Source organism: Panthera pardus, unplaced genomic scaffold (genome assembly GCF_024362965.1).
Source record: "Panthera pardus isolate Hobbes unplaced genomic scaffold, ASM2436296v1 HiC_scaffold_2, whole genome shotgun sequence".
Classification (NCBI taxonomy): Eukaryota; Metazoa; Chordata; class Mammalia; order Carnivora; family Felidae; genus Panthera; species Panthera pardus.
Genome location: NW_026526765.1, coordinates 6,983,942 through 7,004,561, shown reverse-complemented (window position 1 = coordinate 7,004,561; position 20,620 = coordinate 6,983,942).

The following is a 20,620-nucleotide window of genomic DNA, read 5'->3' as shown; positions in this document are numbered from 1 at the left end:
CAAGTGCTGTGCCACAATTTTCTTTCTTGTGATTGTTTTCTAGAATCTTCGTGTTTATAGAGATCCATTCTACACAATCTCACACGTGCTTATGTGTCCAGCTTTTCTTTTTAGGGTCTACTTCATTCTTTTTTTTTTTTTTTTTTTTAATTTTTTTAACGTTTATTTAATTTTGAGGCAGAGAGAGACACAGCATGAGCTGGGGAGGGGCAGAGAGAGAAGGAGACACAGAACCGGAAGCAGGCTCCAGGCTCTGGGCCATCAGCCCAGAGCCCGACGCGGGGCTCGAACTCACGGACCGCGAGATCGTGACCTGAGCTGAAGTCGGACGCTTAACCGACTGAGCCACCCAGGCGCCCGGGTCTACTTCATTCTTAACAAAATAAAATTGAAACACGATTTAAAGTACTGTTTTGGATCCATTTGAAATATATAATGTAAATTTCCATTTAAAGTGTCTCCTGGCACCCAGCTTGTCAAGAATAAGCAGAAATGATTGAACTTCCTGACTACACGACTATAGCTATTTAATGTAAAAGGAAATTATCTTTTAAACAATACCCACAATAGTATTATTTTCCTGGAATTACACTTGGTTTATCTTTACAGCAGGTATGATTTTGTTTATAAAATGAATAGCTAACATGGCTATTCTCTCATTAATCAGCTTGGCATAAGTTTTCTTAGGAAGCATTTGAAGCTCGCTCCTCACCCCTGCAATCACAGAGCCAGAACCGAAACAAGACGGCATTTGATAAACAATTGTGTGTTTTGGTTGGTTCAGAGTTCATAAGGCCAGCCACCAAAGGCATAACAGAATAAGTAAAGTCCAAAAGTCACCCTTGTAAAATCGTTCCTCACACAATACATAGTGGTCATCTCTAGTTTGAAAAGCTTCTATTAATGTTTTGAAAATGAGTCTCACTGTAGAGACAGAGAAGGCTTTGCTGAATTACTGTTTTCCAATCGTGATGGATAAGGGCTGAATTTGGGATTGTGGAAGAGTCAATTGTTCATCACGGTAGTGGTTTCAGGAGCCATCTTTCCTCAGAAAAGTTAGGAGTGGTGAGGACAGTAAATGCCCAACCACAGTTCTCTTCCCCTTCAATTTCCTCCCAGGCCTTCACCTCACGATTGCTGTCACTCCCTGTTTCCTGCTAACAGATGCTCCTTACAGGATCTGTGTGCCCTCTGAGATCATGTGTCCCCTGGTCGACATGCCTCGCCGTTCCCTGAGAGAAGGAAGGTGGCGGCCACATCAAGTCACGAGGAAAATCCTGTCAGGAAGGTATCCAGGCAGCGATGCCCAAACAGCCCTTCAGAAAGTGGATTCAAGGCAACCCTACAGCTCACAGGACCCCTTCACCCAGCACCTCAAAACACACCATTCTCCTTTGTGACTTCCTCGATAATTTTATCCCCCTTCCTCTGTTTCTTTCCTCGCTAGAAGTTCCAAGAATCTAAGTTTTGTGAAAAAGTGGAGTTTTTGAGTGTGACGTTAACTTTAGGAGAAAGTGGTGAAGTCCCCTCATTTGACAGAGAGGAAAGGGTGCCCTGAGGACCCCAGCAGGTGCAGCAGAGACACAGGTTCAAACCTGGCTTGGCAACTCCCCACCAGGAGTGCTTTCCACCCCAGCCTCAATCTCTTCAGACTTCCCTTCACCTGGAAAAAAACTAAGTGAATTTCTTACTCCTGCTGAGAATCGCAGTCATCACCTTTAATAACCACGAGCTCTTTAAGAGAATGTTTCATGGTGTACATTTATCCAACTCCCTCTGCTCAACAGTGTCCTGATCCTGCATGTAGGGGGCCTTCCCATTCTTATTCTAGAATCTAGACATAATCTAAAGATAAACAAGACAGAACAAGACATTAGCAAGTTTGCACACAATTGGAAATCACACGATGCTCCACCATTGGTCCCAAAGAGGGGGATGAAATGACGGATGGTGTACATGTCAAGATCTGTTCCCTCAAGTGCCTTGTGTCTTCTGTGGAGACAGAAGTATAAGGAGGTAAATGCACGAGGTCAGGGAGGACACAGCACATACACCCTTTCAAAGAGGTCATCATCACCTTGTGTTGAAGATTTGGTGGCCCCAAATCTGCTTAGAAAATGGAGGAGGGGGAGACACGCATATAGGCTTTGCTTCCTACCTTCCTTCTCCTCGCCCAGCTTCCTAGATCTTCAACCTGCCCCCAAGGAAATAACAATCTGTTTCTGGTTCGTCCCTTTCCTGAGACCAGAATACATTATGAGGTCCAGGCTTGGTGGGCCTTTCTCAGAAGAAAAAGAAGGTGTCCTCCCACAAATCTTGGCAGTTATAATTCAACAACATAATTAATTGACACATGTTCCATCCCTTCTGAGTTTGGATAAACGAGACCTGGTGTTTTAAGCCAGTGAGTCCCATAAATAGGGAAAATGCTCATTCTGCTTGAAGACAGCCAAACAGCCTCTTTTTAGCAATGGTTGGCCTGCTGATGGGGAACCATCCCACCACAACTGAACATTACTGTGCTGAGTAACTAATAAGATTTGTGTAAAAGTGATACAGTTTGGGCTTATCATTCTCCTCTTTTTGTAAGGCGTGTTGTTGCCCATACCTGCAACGAGTTAAGCCATAATTCTTTGGAAATAGTCATTAAATCAGACACTTAACAAAGATTGAAAAGTAAGGGTAAATTACAAATATTTTGCTGGAACATCTGGTATACTCGGAAAGGAGGTAACCTGGGTAGAGGAGAAAATTGGAAAAGGTGACTGTGAAGATTCTAAGTGAATCTTTTGTTTGTTTTTCCTCCTAAGGTAGGCAGGTAGGGAACGAACAAAGGACAGAAACCAGCCCAAGGATCACTCTTTCATCTCATTCGGTGCATACAGACTTTTAGTTGCTCTGCTTTTCTTTCTGGAAAATGTAATACCTGCTTCTGAATGCTTTTCGAGAAAGCAATAAATTGTTTTGTTTTTCTAATTTATGTCAATGGTACAAACCATTTGACTGTAACCAGTCAAATGTAACCAGTTTCAGTTATAAACCAAAACATGGAAATGAACAATGGAGATTGTACCTGTGTTCCCAAAGTAAGAATTCTACATCTTTTAGGTAATTTTTCTAAAGGTTTTTAAAGTGTTGAGTTATTACACCTTAATGATAATAAAAAAGGGGGGAGGTTGAGATTATTTAGGTCTATTTTCCTCAAAATACACGAACGGCTGACAACAAGATAAAGTACTATCCAGTGCAGGCTGGCATGATGGATTTCTGTAGGGTCTGTAGTTATTTTGCTTTTAAAGGAGGTTGTTGTGTTTAAAGACTCTGAGCACAAATATCTAAATCATAAAGATGATATGAACTCTGCTGATTTTCATACTTGTTAAAAAAAATCAGAATTCAGAAATTAGATGATGCTGTACATTTATCACCAATTGATTAGCTAAGTCCAAAAACACAGCCCATACTTCAGAATCTAAGTACCTCTCATCTTGATTTCCACTTTGGTCATCAAATCAAACTGTGGGAAACACAATTCACTATTTTTATCTAACATTTCAAATACCATCAATTCATCATAGAAAATTGCTAAAAAAATTTAGTCTGTCAGTTCCAGAAAAACGTGAAAATAGATATTGGTCTTTTCCCATTATATAAACAGTAGTTCTAAGTCATTTATATACCTTCTAGTCTTTAAAAACATTTTTTTAACGTTTATTTATTTCTGAGAGACAGAGACAGAGCACGAGTGGGGGAGGGGCAGAGAGAGAGACAGAGACACAGAATCCAAAGCAGGTCCCAGACTCTGAGCTGTCAGCACAGAGCTTGACATCGGGCTTGAACTCACAAACTGCAGGATTGTGACCTGAGCTGAAGTCGGACCTTTAACCAACTGAGCCACCCAGGCACCCTGGTTTTTTTCTTTTTTTTCCCCCCATTGAATATTATGTTCTTTAGAATTTAAGAAAGCTTGCTGTTTATCTCCCTTGGAGTTTTGATCAGTTGAGAAGGAAGGGCACTAAGGCAGGATAGTGCTGATCCTGGTAGGCAATGGAAGGGATGGGCCAAGATATCTGAGCTGCACAGGGAAGGACCTATCAACAGGCATAAGCTGATAGGAATAAAAGAAATGTTGGATGAATGCCCAGAACTGAGGCTCCCAGATATCACTGAGTGTATTGCCACTCCTCAGGATTCCCCAGTGACCATTGAGGGATTGTCCACTCCTTAAACCTCACAGTCCTTCCCTCTCTTGTCCCCCATCCTCGCCCTCCTCCCCCTCTGGCTTCCTCCCCTTTCCTGCCCCCTCACCTCTGTATTCCCCCACGTTGAAATAAACAAATGTTCTTGTAGTAGGTCGGTTCAGTCAGGGAGCTGTGTTATGATCAATCATAAGATCTGGGATGACAGTGAAGCGGCACCACCTTCACCAGAAGGTTCTCCAGTTTGCCGGGGTCATGAGATACAGTCTAAATTAGGCCTCGTCCTCTCTGGGGTGGCCTCCCTCAGAAACCTTCCAAGCGGATCAGCTTCCTTCTGTCTCTCCTCGATGTGCTTTCCTGGTCAGCCCTAAGCTGCGACCGTCACTCGGGGCCTGGTGCCAGTGCTTTTGTTGGCAAGGTTAGAAGCCGAAATCCAACCTGGGAGAAGGGGAGGAGTGGGCCCGACTGAGGATTCACCTTTACCCCTCAGAACTTGTGAGACCTGTGTCCAAATGCTGTCAGCTCAGGCGGTGTGGGCAGCAGCCCATTCTTGAGCAGTCCAGCATGCTGTATGTATGGTCCTCGGTCTCCTCCAGTTGTGCTGGCACAGTGTGACAGAGAATGACATCGCCGTGGGGGATGGTACTGCATGATCCCACAGCTGTCCTAAGGCAGCTCCACATGGGAATTCCGGTCTACTGGATACATCTTCAAGACACATGGACCACAGAGAAAGTAATTGGAGCTTTGCTTATGGATATTTCCCAATTTAACAGCCTCTAATACTTCAGCTTCCAGAGTGAAATGGGAATGTCATGTCTTGGGTAAGAAATCGAAAGGGACTTCTTTAGCTTCACTCCAGGACAAGTTCCCATCATTATGGCCATGACTCAGCTTAACAGCAGGGTTGTTACACACCAGCTGTGTGTATGTTGGGTGACCAGATGTCCATCTAGTGTACACGTTCTTTGATGAACAACTCTAAAGACCAACATGCATGCCCTGGGAGTTGTTCTACAAATCTCGAAAACGGGCATCCAAAGGTGTTGCTGTTTGTTTGAGAATTGCCAATTCAGCGAGGAATGGAACACTGGAAGAAAAGAGAGTCTGAAATGAGCGTGAGTCCAGTGGATGGGTTAGTTTTGACCTCTAATGCCAGGGGGAGCAAGAGAAAACTAACAAGAAAGAAAACCAAGTAAAATCTTAGCCAACACAGATTTAATAAAGTGGAAACATTGAGAATGCTGAGTTTTCTAAAATTAATATATCACTGAACTTCTGACGCTGACGTAGTGGCTGAGGGAAGCTCAGGAGACATAATGTTTTTGGGAACACACCATTTTCTAGATTTAAAAGATTTTTGTGAACTCCCTCACAAGAGACTAAGGAAGATGCAATCCACATAGTGATAGACAAGAAAACTGTTTATTTTAAACAGGTCTGTGAGGAAGAAACCATGTCTGACTGGATGGCCAGTTCCTAGAGCACATAGTTAACAGTGACAGGTTACAGGTGTCAGCACGACAGGCAGTATCATTGCATTCTCCGATGACTTGAGAGAGGGGACAAGTTTCAGGTGGTCAAACCTGCTGAGGGCACCAAGTGTTTAAGCCTGAAAGGACCAAGGGAGAAGAAGAAAATGGCTCCCTGAAACCCAGTAGGTCATAATCCAGGGAACCCGTAGGCGATTGCAAAATAACCATATGTGTTATTGCTCTTGGAAGGCATCTTCTAAGCTGTGTGCCAGGCTGGGGAGTCTCCCATCAGTTCAACCTCCCGGAAGAAGCTGTCGGCTTCAACCTCACCAAGGCTGACATATGGTGGCACCTGGGAATGTGTGTCTGTGGTTAGAGACAGGAAGAGGACTAGGGTTGTACTGGAAAAGAATGATATAGAAAAAATGTCAAATGTTGGGAGCAAGACCACCCCCGTCCGTGATGAGGTCGATGTCTGGCTCTGCCTCTGAGTGGTTTTTGGCCCTGAGTAAAACTGGGGGAATTTGAAAAACAACTTGTACCTGCAAAGTCCCGGGAGCGGTAGAGGTGGAGACACATCGCAAGTCTCAGCTTGATGTGAAAATACAACCTTGTGTCTGATTCTGCCAACTTAGCTGTTATGGACCGAAGGCTTCTTTCTCCCCCACCCAAATTCATTTATTGAAGCCATCACCTCCAGTGAGACTGTATCAGGAGATGGTTCCTGGAAGGAAATAATTAACGAGTTCATAACTGTGGGGCTCTAATCCCACAGAATTAGGGTTCCTATTAGAAGAGACACCAGAGAACTCTCTCGCTCTCTGCACATTCACTGAGGAGAGGCCATGAGAGGACACGGTGACAAGGTGGCCAGGCAGCCAGGAAGAGAGTCCTCACCAGAAGCCAAATTTGCTGGCACCTTGATCTTGGACTTCTGGCCTCCAGACCTTAAGAATGTCTTTTGTTTAACCCCCCACCCCCACCCCCCAGCCTATGCTATTTTGTTATGGCAACCAGAGCAAGATAATTGACCAGACTGGAAAAAGACGCTGGAAAGCTCCTAGGTTGAGGTATGTTAAGAGAGGCCACTGAGTCCATTCAAATATGCAGACTTTTATTCGTTCAGGAGTAACAGTGATGAAACATAGGGAAAAACATTCAGTTTTCTGCCCTCGGAAAGTTCACGATGCAAGGGGAGAGAGGGACTCTGTGCATGAAACATAATACAACATGGCTAAAATCACACCGCTGTGGGAAGCTCAGGTCAGGAGCGATGGGGTTGCCCAACACCTATGGTTAATTTCCCCAACAGTTTGTTCTTTGACGTGAGTTCAGGCCTTTGGAATACTTCACATTTTAATAGCTTGAGAGTATTAAGTTCGTGTGTTCTGAAACATTTTTTCCAAACTTTTGTGAAACATATTAATTTTCTCAAATTAGTTTACCATCCTTTGTTTAAATTATTTGAGAAGAAAAAAACAAAAAATTATTTGCATGTCCTTGATAACACTAAATATAATAATTATAGCTAGATGTTAAGTAGATGGATGGATGGATGGATGGATAGATGATAGATAATGGATGGATGGATAGATGATAAATAGATAGATGATAGATTTTTAACTCTTTCAAAGTGCATACGCATATCTTTTAAGGAATGGAATCTTCAGAGTATGGTTCGTGGAAGGAGGTGTGATTGTCCCTTTAGGAGTAAAGATTATTTGGTGACATTCCTAAGGTCACACAGCAAAGCCAAGGTTGCCCATGGCTAGATCAAAACTTTCCTACGACTGTCTGAGCACTTGAACCCTAAACAGGCCTGGTGTTTAAAAACATGTGAAGTGCTTTCAAAGGTCAGCCTGAGAGGAAGAAAACAGGAAGAGGTAGCGGGAGACAGTAAAAAGAGTACAGAGAGAAAGAGACAGTGCCTGATAGACAGACAGACTGATGGAGAATCAGACAGTCTGGGCTCCAGGAATTAGAAACTTCCTCCAGAACAAGAGAGAAAGGCAGTGTGGGAATGCACGGCAACAAAGAGGAAGGGGCAGGTCCCCTCAGCACTGGCTCCTCTCTTCCCCAGGATCCTCGTGGCTGCCATAGCTTTCTCTGTGTGATCCTGAAATTCACGGCCCCTCTACACCAGGAGCCCCCACGGGGCTACCACCTACCTTTTTCTTGTTTCTACCTGGTGGCCCGCTGCACACCAGCACTAGAAGGTGCCCAGGCGATGTCTTCTGGGTAGACGGGTTGAGGAGAGAAGACTAGTGGGTGTTTACACACACCCGCAGATATGCGTGACAGCTGGAAAGCCTCTGTTCTGAATCTAGAACGTGCTCCTGTTTGCTGCAGGGACAAAGGGAACACACACTCGCTCACGTAAGCATGACAGCGAGAAGGGCTCCTCTATGAATTTGGAGAAACATATTTCATGGACTTGTAGTCACTTAAGCTTAACTCACCGTAAAATACAACATTTTTTTTAAATTTTTTTAACGTTTTATTTATTTTTGAGACAGAGAGAGACAGAGCATGAACGGGGGAGGGTCAGAGAGAGGGAGACACAGAATCGGAAGCAGGCTCCAGGCTCTGAGCCGTCAGCCCAGGGCCCGACGCGGGGCTCGAACTCAGGGACCGCGAGATCGTGACCTGAGCCGAAGTCGGATGCTTAACCGACTGAGCCACCCAGGCGCCCCTAAAATACAACATTTTTAAGCACATACCTAAGCCCAGATCCCATGTTTAGAGCATCTGAAGCTTATATAACTTAAAGGGGACTTTTGAAAGGAAAGGAGGACAAAATTCCCAGTGCAAAATCAAACGTGAAAAAAAGTATTTATTTAGATTTTAGAAAGCGTGACAAATTTCAAATTAAAAAAAAAAAAGATAGAAACTGCTTATCTGATCAAGTCAAGAAAAACAACAACAGAGCGCTTGTGTTAATCACCTGGCAACCCATTCTAGAATAATTTCCCATATGTCTTGCTTGCATGCCTTTGGACCCAGCATACAATAACGCTTGGAATATCTTTCTCCATCGTGAGAATAGAAAATAATTGTTAAGCCAAGTTGATTTATCTTTATCAGTAACGTGTGTTATGTGGAATCACAGGTGAAATTTTAGGATTTGATTTCTAAAATTTTCTAACATTTCTAAAATTTCTCAAGGGTTCTAAATTTGGAACACTTCTGTCCACTTTCATTTCTGTGCGAGCTGAGACAGCAGATGATTACTTACACAGACCGGATCTTTCTCCTCCACTACTGGCAGACTTCAGGGGCTGTGCCCAGGACAGCCCTCTCACCCCTCACCTTTGCATCAGGCACGTGGAGGACACGAGAGAGGGAGGTGACACGGAGGTGACTGCCAGCCTCGTGCACACGTGTCTCCAAGCCCAAGCTGAATGTATCCCCATCTCAGTCGCCCGATAGAACCCCCTTCCAGAAATGCCGCCAGCCGCTTCGGCACCTCCTGATACAAGCAGACATGTGATGGAGAGAGAGGGAACCAGAACGGAATGGGGGAGGGATCTCCACGGCAGTGGAATCATTGACCACATTTTCGAAGACCACACGGCCGCATGCAGGTGAGGCTCCGGGAGCCCCCGCTTGTACGACCCTAGGTGTGAGGTCCGGGCTGGATATTGAGAAGTCAGAGTTGGTGAGGACAACGAAATGTACATGCAGTTCTCTTCCAGGAGACCTGGACCCCTGATGGCAGGGAGGTGATGTTGGGCTGGGTTCCCCCAGAAGCTCTGCCCTTTAGTGGCTGGTGACTTCGGAGCTGTTGACTTCTTCGTGCCTCAAGTTCTCACCTGTAAATGGAGATAATAAGAGCACCTACAACATAAGGTTCCCTTGACGATTCATTGAGCAAATACAAGGAAAGCATGTAGCATAAGGCCTGGACACATACAAATTGCTCAACAAATATGTCATTGCTATCATTGCTTTTATTATGAGTGAGAGAATCGTGTGGATAATACATGAAGAATTTCACGAAACACTCTGGCACCTGGGGCTGTTGTACGGTTAATTTTTTTAAGTTTATTTATTTATTTTGAAGGAGAGGGAGAGAAGGAGAACATGAGCGGGGGAGGACAGAGACAGGGAGAGAGAGAGAATCCCAAGCAGGCTCCATGCTGTCAGTGGAGAGCCGGACGCCGGGCTCGAACTCACGAACCACAGGCTGACACTTAACCAACTGAGCCACCCAGGCACCCCGGTTACAGTGAAATTGTACAGCACAGTTAAAAAAATTTTTTTAATCCCATGGCGGTGGAAGAGGGGAAATGTGCTTTTGTACGCATCCATGATGGGGAAATAGTGAATCAGTTTGGTCAGATGCATATCTGGGGGACTGTTTAAGAGTTCCACAACACGTAAATAAGTTATGATTATCTAGTAGAGAGGTGCCCGTGGGAAGGGGAACGTTTAGACTCTCGATTGTTCTGTGGAAGAGAGAATAACCTGTTCGAAGAAAGCTGTCCCCGGTCTTCGCATTGTGACAGAAAGACCTGTTCAAACACGTACCATTCTTACAGCTCTTAGGAAGGAAGGCTTTCTTTATACCTAAGGTAACATTCTCCTTTAGCATGAATTATTTAAACAAAGAGTGTGTGATACTTTAACTTGTTCAAGAATTACAGAACAGATGGAGTTTCTGTGGTCAGAAGCTAAGGTTGCTAATTAGCTTGGGCTGTCAGCCCTTGAGATAACCAGAGAAAGAAGGTTTTTTTTGAAGACAGGTGGTTTGAGTGTTCATTTCTATTCTCCTTTTCTATCGTCAAAAGAAATGGCGATGGAAAGTCCCTCGGGGTGAAAAAAAAAAAAGCCTAAAATCCAGCCTCCGAACTTCCCTTCAGAACATGGGGACTAAGGTCCTCATCACTTCACCTAACTGCTCCGAAAAAGGAGAGGAAAATCCGCCAATGAAACCATATTTTATAGTCAGGATGTACGAATTCTCACTTGACCTTTTTACTTTGCGTTTTCACCGTTTCGTATGTTCCAAAGTTTTCCAGTAACCACGATTGGGAAAATTTGCAAAGTATTCCCAGATTCAGACCGCACGGGTCGTGGCATTTACCAGAAGGGTGTTACTGGGATGAAGGGGGCCGCGAGTAAGAGACAAGATGTGAAAACACAAAGTCAGCTGCAGAGGAAAGGAGCACGTCTACCCACAGCCAGACCAAAGCATCGGCGGGATTCTCCTTGCACACGCTAGCATATGCATAAAGTAGCCTTCGCCAAATGCTGGTGTTCAAGGGCGGCGGAAAAAGAGAATTTCTTAGAAAATAAAAATAAACGTAAACATGAGTTTTTAGTTGTTGTGATACAGTCCAAAGGAGAGGCACCAACAGAAGAATCAAAAGTCTGGATACCTGTGGCCAGCCAAGACGGAAGCATGCGGACCCTCACTGTGCTGAGGCCATTCTGCCCTCCCGGGACAGAACCAGATCCAGAACCAGCCTGAAGACGGATAGCGGCATTGGCTTCGAGCTGCACGGCCGATGCCACTCAGCCTTTGGCAAGTTTCTGGAACCTGGGAGATGAGGTTTTTTTAGGAGAATGAGAGCGGTTGTGGGGTAAAGTGTGGGAATGTGGGTAAGACCCCGAATCCTGGGTCTAGAAAGGGGTTCAGTGACTTCTCTGAAAGGGACAATGGAACCTGGATAATACTTCTGCAATAATTTAGTTTCCATTTTTCTCTTCCAGTTATTCTGTTGTGGTTCCCCTCCCCCCCTTGTCACCTGTGCCCTTTGAACTAAGGGCTCACAGCCACGTGCAAGCAGGGAGAGGCCAGAGGAGGCCAAGTCCTTCCCGTGTCCAGTCTGTCCAGGGCCACAGAGGCCCCCCCCTGCTGGCTCCTGCTGTGGAAAGTGGTGGAGGCCCCAGGGACCTGGGCCCACTGTGGTGAGAAACCAGGTGGCCCCGAGATGGCACAAGACAAGCCAGGACAGAGTCCAAGGGGCTGTGCAGGTGGGAGGGATCCAGGTAGGGGTGGCCAGGTAGAGAACGGGTTGGATGGAATGTTGACCTTGAATCTCCACGAGATCAGAGGCCTCGGTGGCAGATAAACACGTGGCTCTTGCGTGTAACTGTTCCCTGTGCCGCTTTATACGTTTTTTTGAGTAGTTTAAGGGAAAGGTGGAGGTGCATTGGAGTCTTGGCCGTGTGTCAGGGAGGCTGGATGGGGATGCTGGCAGGAGAGGGTGGGAAGCAGGGAGACGGGACACAGGGTACATGTGGCCTTTCCCCAGTCCTGGAACCGAGACCCCTGCTGGGGTGCTGCTTCAAGGAGCCCTTCTCCGTGAGAGCTGTGTGAGCCTCAGCGGAAATTCAGCGCAGGCTCGCTGTCGCAGTGCGGAGTGACATGAGTGGCGCAGGAAGCTGTCTCTGCTTGTATGTGGGACCCAGAGCTCTCTGTCCGCCGAGCCCTGGGGTCCAGGGAACAAGCGTCAGCACCCCCGGTGACACCGCTGGATTTCCCAGAGGGGTGTGTGCGGCGGCCCAACTCCCGGCAGGTGGAGGGGCGGACGTTACCGGATTGAGGGAGGGAGGCGGACCCGGGTGAGGAGAACGGGCCCTTCCTGTGATGTGGCTGCGGGTTGGCTCCGCCGGTGAACACGGCCCCGGGGCTCCGGCTGTCCTGGGCGACAAGTGGCAGCGGGGCGGGAGCGCCTGGGCAGGCCCCGTGCAGCCCTGTGGAGCACCCACGGAGCACCTGTGCAGGTCGGAGGAGCACCCCGGAGCACCCCGGGAGCACCCCCCGTACCTGCGGAGCACCTGCAGAGCATGTGTGCAGATCAGAGGAGCACTCTAAATACCTGCAGAGCACCTGTGCAGATCGGAGGAGCACCCCGGAGCACTCTGGGAGCACCCCAAATACCTGCGGAGCACCTGCAGAGCACCTGTGCAGATCGGAGGAGCACCTGCGGAGCACCCACAGAGCACTCACGGAGCATCCCAAGTACCTGCGAAGCACCTGTGCAGATCAGAGGAGCACCCCAAATACCTGCGGAGCACCTGTGCAGATCGGAGGAGCACCCCGGAGCACCCCGGGAGCACCCCACGTACCTGCGGAGCACCTACAGAGCACGTGTGCAGATCAGAGGAGCACTCTAAATACCTGCAGAGCACCTGTGCAGATCGGAGGAGCACCCCGCATACCTGTGGAGCACCTGTGCAGATCGGAGGAGCACCTACGGAGCACCCACAGAGCACTCACGGAGCACCCCAAGTACCTGCGGAACACCTGTGCAGATCAGAGGAGCACTTGCAGAGCACCCATGGAGCACTCTGAGTACCTGCCAAGCACCTGTGCAAATCGGAGGAGCACCCCTGGAGCACCCTGCGTATCTGCGGAGCACCCACGGAGCACCCGCGGAGCACCTCGAGTCCCTGCGGAGCACCCGAGGAGCCCCTTGCACATCGTAGGAGCACCCATGGAGCACGTGTGCAGCACCTGTGGAGCACCCCGGGAGCACCCGGCAGCATCTTCCGAGCGGGCGGGGTGTGAATGGGGAACCCACGGGTGGCCCTCAGCTGCACGCGCACCCGCTCCCGCCCACCTGCTGCCGACCTCCCCGCGGAAGGGCCCGGGTCAGAGAACGTGCACCTGTCAGCCGCACGTGAGTGTGAACGCGCGTGAACCCCGGAGCCACGGGAGAACCGCACCTGCTCGCCACGTGCAGTCGAGGAACCGGAGGGTCTGTCCGGAAGCGGACGACCCATCACTGCCCTGGGGGGGGGGGGGGGGGGTCCCGAGAGCCCCTTCCTGGAAGTGACAGGTGGGTGAGGCCGGCACGACACCCCTGTCCCCGGGTTTGGCGCCGTCTGTGCGGAGATGGGGCCCCCGCGCGTCACGGAGCACCTGAGGGCAGAGCTGCTCCTTCTCCGTGTTCCTCCCGGTGTTCGCGTCTTCACACACTGGGGGCCACTCGCTGCATCGGCCACCGACCTCGTCCAGCTGCCCCCGCTCCGAGGAGCCACCTGCACCCACTTGAACCAACAGAATTTAGCGCAAACCGACGTTTTTGCAGCAGCCGGGTCTACACGCGCATCTCCTGTGTGGTGGGAGCAGTCCCCTAGGAAGACGCCTTTCTGAAAATCCGCGTCTTTCCCGAAAGGTACGTGGAACCGAGGCTGCGAGGCCGGAGTCAGCTGCGGGTTGGACATTCGTTACTGGGCGGCATCCACCTGCCGCGTGTGCTCAGGGGGGCTGAGGGGGAGCCCGGGTGAGGAGGCCTCTGTGCCGGCCTCGGGGACCGCGAGGACGGGAGTGGGGGTCAGGGCGCAGGGGGATCCCCGAGATGGGAATGGGCCGCTGACCTGAAAAGTCGGCCATGGTGCAGATGAAGGGCGGGGGGGGTGGGGGTGGGGGGCTACAAACCAGTGGTTGGACTTTTCTGGCAAAGCAGGAGCAGGTGGGTGGGAGGAAGCGAGGGCGCCTGGGGCCCCAGGCGGTGCAGTGAGGCTGGGGGCCGGGTGTGTGGGGGGGGGGGGGGTCTGAGGGACCAGCGAGTGTGTGGGCAGGGGGCGAGGAGCCAGGAGGAGTCAGATCAGGAGGAGCCCCTAAGGGGGCAGTTGGGGGGGGGAGCAGCTTTGTCAAATCACAAAAACGACTCTTACACCCTGTGGACCAGCGGCTTTATCCCTTGTCAGCTGTGCAGCTCGTTTCTTTTTAAGCTAAAACAACCACGGGTGCACGGGTGCAGGGCAGTGAGGGGGCGGGTATGGCTGAGGCGCGGGGACACCTGCTGTTGCTGCGCTGTTACCAGGGCCAAGGTGACCCTCCCGGTCAGCTCTGGAAGGACCCCGCAGACTGGGAGGCCCTGCTGGGAAGGGTGGTGCATCGCAGACCCCGAGGTGCCGCCAGAGTTAAGAGGATTTGCAATTTCAGACCGAGAGAGAGAGAGAGAGAGAGAGAGAGAGAGAGAGAGAGAGAGAAGGAGAGAGGGGAGGTGGGGAGGGAATGAAGGGCCCTGGGCAGGGCTGGGGCATTCCCTAAGGAGGGGCCCTTCGTCCCTGGCAGTCAGCAGCTGTCCCCCTGATAACCTGGGAGCCGGATGTGGGGTGAGCTCAGTGCCTAGAAAATAGCCAAGTGTCTTGTGTATCTTCCAACCTATGACTTTAGCCTCCCAATGCAGTCAGGCTATTTTCTGGAAGCTCTTCAGAAAACAAGTTTCAACAGTGCAGTAAAATATAAAATGGGGCCTAGGTAACACTAATTCCTATTGTTGGACTGTATAAAAAGTTTCTGGGGCTTGTAAAGGTTACTCTTGGTGAGACAATGAGACAGTGCCCTTTGAATCTGTTTCTAGTACCCTGAGGGGTGACAGCTCACTGCCTTGCCAAGTTCAATGTGGCTAATGAACAGAAAAGGATTAGATGCTTGGAAACAATGGAGGGGAAGGGATTTAGGGGGGGAATCCAGGTATGTCTCACTCCTACATCCATACTTCAGTAACTGGGCATTGTTATTTGCAAAATTTTGACAGCCTTAAGCAGGTTAACACAGGAAACTCACAAATGATTCATTAGAGGGAATATTGCCAATATTCAGTCTTCTTTGAAACGGTAATTATCATGTTTGTTACATTACATTGGAAAAAGCTGTTCTGTGTTGCTCTTACAATACCTGAATAGCGTGACCTGTATGTCCCAAATCCCCCATTTTCATGCTGCCCACTCTGGACATACTCAAAGAGTATTTCTGAGGAAATTCAATGAATTTCCAGAAGAGGTTGTCATACTTAAGACTTTACCATCCAGAAAGTGCTACCCAAATCCCTAATGTCCCTTAAATTAAGTGTTTTGTTAAAATGGAAGATTGTGCATGTTCTAATTGAGGGGGTAGATACCCTTGGGGAGAGGTGGAGGGGCACACTCGCAACAAGACGGGGTTTTTGCAAGGACTGTATTTTTGTGTTGGAAGCAACTGGAAATGAACCTCTTGTACAGAGTCAAGAGCTGGGAAGGCAGCCTTATCCACGACGTAAAGAGGAACAGCCTGTGCTCACACATAGGAACCTCATGCCTGTGTGGGGTTGTCCATGAGAAAGACGAACCCATTCCCTGTGAGGTCTAATACAGAACTAAATGCCTAGAGCCAGCCTGTAATGATAAGATCTTCTCTGTACGCACCCTCACAACATTTTAAAAGCAAATTCTAAAATGATTAAGCCAACCTAAAATAATACAATTGATCAGGACCAGTCCCACTACTCTATACAGGACCAAAATAAAATTCAAAATTAGACAACACGGATTCACAAATTTCAACACCCATTAGCAAAATGCCAAGCATGCAAAAAAGCAAGACAGCATGACTTAGAGCAAGGAGAATGATAAATTAATTAACAATCGCCCTGCAAATTACAGAGATAGGTAATAAAATTAGCAGATAAGAAAAGTAAAGCAGCAGCTACAAATAACCCTTAATGCTCAAGAATATAAAGGGAAGCACATACTTGATGAGGAAAGTAATGCAAGCTGTAATTATAAGCATATGAAAAAGAAATGAAACTTCTAGATATGAAAAATACAATACCTGGAATAAAAAATGTGTCAGAAGAAAAGATTAGTGAATAGAAGGCATCCAGAATGAGGAAAAGAGAGAAACAAGACTAGAAAAATAAACAAAGCATCAGTGGCTTGTGCATCATATCAAATAGTCTCACTTATACATAATCATTGTCTGAAAAGAATAGAAGAAAAGAAGGGGAAGAAATAATGACCAAAAATGTACCACCTTTGAGGGAAATTACAAACCCACATAGTCAGGAAGATCGACAAACCTCTTGAAGTAGAAAGTTGAAGAAAATGACAAGGAGCATCGTAACCAAATTTCTGAAAACCACGAATAAAGACAACACCTTAAAAGCACCTAGAGAAAAATAAGACATTAGATAGAGGAAGCAAACTAAGAGAACAGCAGACTTCTGGACAGAAACTATACAAACAAGGGGAATGGAGTGGCCCATCTGAACTACTGGTAAGAAATTTCGTCAACTGAAAATTCTAGCATGGGGAAAATATGTTTTAAAAACAGGCAAAAAACCACTTTTTCATGCAAGTGAAAGATGAGGAAATCCCTTGCCAATAAACCTTCACTACAGGAAATGTTAAAGAAAGTTCCTCAAAAAGAAGAAAAGAGGATACCAGCTGGGGGAAATGGTTCTAAACAAAGCAATGTTGAGGGCTGGAAATGATTAATGTATGGGTAATAGGAAAGATATTTTTCGTATTGGTTATTTCTCTAAAAGATAAATGACCGCTTAAAGTAAAAATAGGAACAATGTTAAAGTAAAAATAGGAACAATGTGTTACATGTTGATTACATGTGTAAAAATAGTATGCAGTGCCTGGGGCAGCAGAGTGGAAGGGAGGAGGGGACATGGAAATATATTATTTAGGTCCAGAATTAGACTCCTAGTTAAGGTCTTCTATGAAACAAACTTGTATAGTCCTTTCCAAAAAATGACTGAGGGACAATTGGATATATCCGTATAGAAAAATAAGCCACAATACTTAATTATACTTTATACATAAACCGACTCAAAACATATCAGATCTAAAGGCAAACGCTAAAAGTACAGACCTTCTAGGCTAAAATTTTTTGTGGCATTGAATTAGGCAAAAGATTTCTGGGATTAAAAAGCAGAGCCTGTGAAAGAGAACTGTAATAAATGACACTTTGTCAAAATTTAAAACTTACTATTTCAAAGACGGTCAATGAAATGAAAGAGGCAAGCCACATTGCGGAAGAAAAGATGTGCTAAAAACATCTAAGGAGTCACTTGTATCTAGAATATTTAAAGCCAAGATACAACAACAAATAGGCCACAGAATTTGCACATGCACTTCACAAGAGACATTTTTTTCACAAAAATAGTGGAAAAATAGTCGACATCTTAGTGACCAGGACATGCAAATTAAGACCACACGGAGATCCTCCTGCACAGCCACTGCCATGTCTAAAATTTAAAACACTGGCAATATGTATTGGTTGGAATGTGGAGCAAGGAAAACTGTTTCATAACTGGTGAAAATGCAAAATGGAATAGCCATATTGGAAAATAGTTTGGCAGTTATTTTTTATGCAACTAAACATATGTTTATTATGAAGCCCAAAAATCCATCCTAGATATTTACTCAAGAAGAAATGAGAACACCTGTCGATACAAAGACTTGTGGGCATTTGTTCATAGTAGCAAATCAGTGAAAACAGCCCAAATGTCCAGCATCTAACTAGCAAATGTTAAACAAATTGTGGTATACCTATAAAATGAAATATGGCTCAGGAATAGAAACTACGGATACGTACGACTACATTAAATGAATTTCAAGAGCATTATACTGAGTGAAACAAACAAGACACACACAGGGACTTTACACAATCTATTATTCCCTTTACATGAAATTCTAGAAAAGGCAAAATAATAGTGACAGAAAGCAGATTTGGGGTTGCCGGGGGCCTGGCGTTGGGGTAGGGAGCACATCATCTCCAAGGAAAATTTCAGGGGTAATAGAAATGACTTTTATGGTTACATTAATGTATCTATTTGTCAAAGATTATCAAAGTTTACCCTTGAAGTTCATTTTGTATTATTTATATATCTCAGTATTGCTGCTGGGAAAAAAATATTAGTCCAGAACTGATAAAATGTTGTGGGCCAGGCAGAGATAAATGTAAAACTTTCTCACTACAAGGTTTCCACAACTAGAGACGAAGCGTTATCTCCCTGAAACAGCTCCCCCCCAACCCATAAGGTAAAGAAAGAACATAAGCACACAGAGAACATCCCTCCATGAGGAATACGGCCTTCGGTTGGTGAACATTTGGGTTATTTCTAGTTTGCAGCTATTTTAAATCTCAAGGAAGGATTTAAAAAGAAGTATGCTTAATATACTCGAAAAGTTAATAGGGTAGAATCTGTAAGTCAAGAATGGGGCATGATGGACAAAGAAGAGGGAAATTCAGAGAAATCATCAAATTAAAAAAAAATCTGTAATTTTGGGGAAAAAAATCTCAAAGGGTAAATGGTAAATTGGATATTACTGGCAGGAAGTCTGTAATTAGAGGATAGAACTGAGGACATACAGCAAACAGAACCAGAGTTAATGAGAGTTAAGAGTCATCACATAAAGATAGAGAGGATTTAATGTTCACCTAAGGCTGAAGATGGGAATAGAGAAAGACAGTAAGGGATCTCTTTTAGCGAGATCTAAAAACACTGTCGGGTACCAGCTTATACTATCTTGCCTAGATTGCTTACAGTTAATAAAAATGAAACCATTAGACGTTTGGAAAAAATAGAGAAGAAAAGATTTAGGGGCAAAAAATCCAAGACCTGTCTTGATGTCCCCGTATATTCTAGAAATCAACCAAACAAATGACAAATTCTTCGAACAGTAATTTGTCCAACAGGGATTACTGTCTGTCCATCAAAGACTGCCATTCCCCAAGCATAGTCATCCCCAGACAGTGGCTACCCAGGGAGGGGCCTTATTTCCCTATCCTAGTGCCTTTAAATGGCCAGGAACGTGAACAGTGGAAAATGGTAGGTGTTGGGCGCCTGGGTGGCTCAGTCGGGTGAGCGTCCCACTTCGGCTCAGGTCATGATCTCACAGTTCGTGGGTTTGAGCCCGATGTCAGGCTCCGTGCTGACAGCTCGGAGCCTAAAACCTGCTTCGGATTCTGTATCTCCCTCTCTGTCTGCCCCTCCCCTGCTCGTGCTCCGTTAAAAAATTCTAAAAAGAAAAGAAAATGATTATGTGTCTCTACTGCTATGAGTCTCTCCCAGCCTCGCTCATGTACCAGTTGAAGGTACGCTGTGAGTCCTTAGAAGGTCACATGTTGGCTGAGGCATTGGTGTTGCCACCAGGAGCCCTAAAAGACCCAGCATGACCAGTTTGAGGGTCATTCGTGTTGTTGACATATCAACGGTTCCTTTCCCACCCCCACAGCCCAACACCTGCGTGTTTACCTGAAAGGGTATATGTGCACAACAACTAAACTTTCGTGGTGTTTGAACCATCATGCAGAGTGAGGTCTATTTGTTAAACAAATCAGCTTATCCTAAATGTGACCAAAGCATCATTTAATGTTTCTATAGTTCTATAGAAACATGTTTTTTAAAAAAAAAGAAGCATGGTTTCTCTATTAGGAATTTACCCCTTTGAACTTCTTAGAAGATAATTGTAGCCTTTTTCAAGGCTGTTGTTTGCTCAGTAAGTTCTGCCTGCCGTATCAACAGGGATAAATGAGGGGGAAAATGGCTCCTATTCAGAAACAGAACTTGATCTTGTGCATTGTATGTTTTTCCAAATGTTTGCCCAAAGTAATCAAAGTACCTTATTAGAAAAAGAAAAAAGTTGTTATTTTCTTGAAGGCACTGAGATTTTATGTTATGGTTTTGAAATGCCCAAGGTCACATAACCTATTCCAGTACCTAGAATGTCAAGCACCTGTGAAAGATCACTGCTGGCCTCATGGGAATTATGAATTGATGAGAAATGGAATAGAGGAATTTTCAGCATCTACTAAGAAGATACTTTAAGGACTTTTAGGAGAAAAATATATATTTTTTTAATGTTTATTTATTTTTGAGAGAGAGAGAGAGCGTGCTTGCGTGGAGAGGGGAATATAGAGAGGAAGAAAGAGAGAATCCCAAGCAGGCTGCCCCAGCAGAGCCGAACCCGATGTGGGGCTCGAACCCACGAACCTGTGAGATCATGACCTGAACCAAAATGAAGACTTGGGAGCTCAACTGACTGAGCCACCCAGGAGCCCAAAGGAGAAAAATCTTCTAAAGATTGAAGCCGTGAGTTGAGGTTTTAGGAACATTAATTACCAACTCTCACAGAAGCTGCTAGATCTCGCCACGTTTCTGCTTGCCACTGACTGCAAAGCCGCCATGGCATCCACCTGCTTGCCTCACT